This window comes from Cyprinodon variegatus, unplaced genomic scaffold (genome assembly GCF_000732505.1).
Source record: "Cyprinodon variegatus isolate N-32 unplaced genomic scaffold, C_variegatus-1.0 Scaffold392, whole genome shotgun sequence".
In the NCBI taxonomy this organism is placed as follows: domain Eukaryota; kingdom Metazoa; phylum Chordata; class Actinopteri; order Cyprinodontiformes; family Cyprinodontidae; genus Cyprinodon; species Cyprinodon variegatus.
This window is the reverse complement of record NW_015150845.1, coordinates 309,785-310,751: the sequence shown is the minus strand read 5'-3', so window position 1 is coordinate 310,751 and position 967 is coordinate 309,785.

Sequence of the window (967 nt, the reverse complement as noted above, 5' to 3'; positions counted from 1 at the left end):
GGTAAATAAAATTATAAAAATATCTAAAACACTGTGGGTATAAGGCATGCAATAAAATAGACTAATATATACACTTAGGATAAAAATATGGATATAAAATATAAAAAGTAAATAGCATCGTACAAGGTAGTGCAAATAGAGCTGTGTGCAAATAGAGCTGTGTAAATGGCATATCAGAGAAGCACTTCCCAACTTCTTTGTTACAAAATTTGGTGATGTTTTCTGACAGTGCTACCATGGGTGGATTTACCATTAGGCAAAACTAGGGAGTTGCATAGGGCCCAAAGTTACCTGGGGCAACATTTAAACTCCTTTTACCTGTATGGTTAATACAGCTATTACTCATTGGTGCACATTAACTATGTTTTTGATTAAAATCCTTTTGTTGAAAATCCATCAGAGCGCTTATAATATTAAATGTGTCATGGCTTGTTGAGGGAAAATAAGGACTGGGTTATTTACTTTTGCCATCGCCTTTTTGGAAAAACAGGAAGGAGCAATCAGCTAAGTTAGAATGGGCTTAGTGATTGGAAAATCATATTCCTTTTGAGACAGTGTTAAAAGTCAGCAGAGCACATTGCCAATATGAAAAAAAGGGACAAAAGAAAAGCGATACGAAGAGAGGGAATAAAGGTAGAACAAATAATGGATGTTTATTCTTTAAAAATTTCTATAATGGGTCTGTTTTATGTGTTGTCTTCTCAGTTCAGAGGGCCCACTGCCTGTTTTTGCCTAGGGCCCCAAATTTCCTAAATCCGCCCCTGAGTGTGAAAGAGGTAGGCCAAGAGCGTAGGTTTAATTTCAACTATGGTAGGGACACTATTGGTCTGATGTCTTTGGTCCTTTGCAAAAATATGCATGCTTGTTTTTTTAAGCTTGACGTGAAAATCGGGATGTATTTTGTTTAAAGAGAAAAGTAGCATTTCTTGCAACATTTGTAAAATTGTTCTAAGCGCTACACACACAG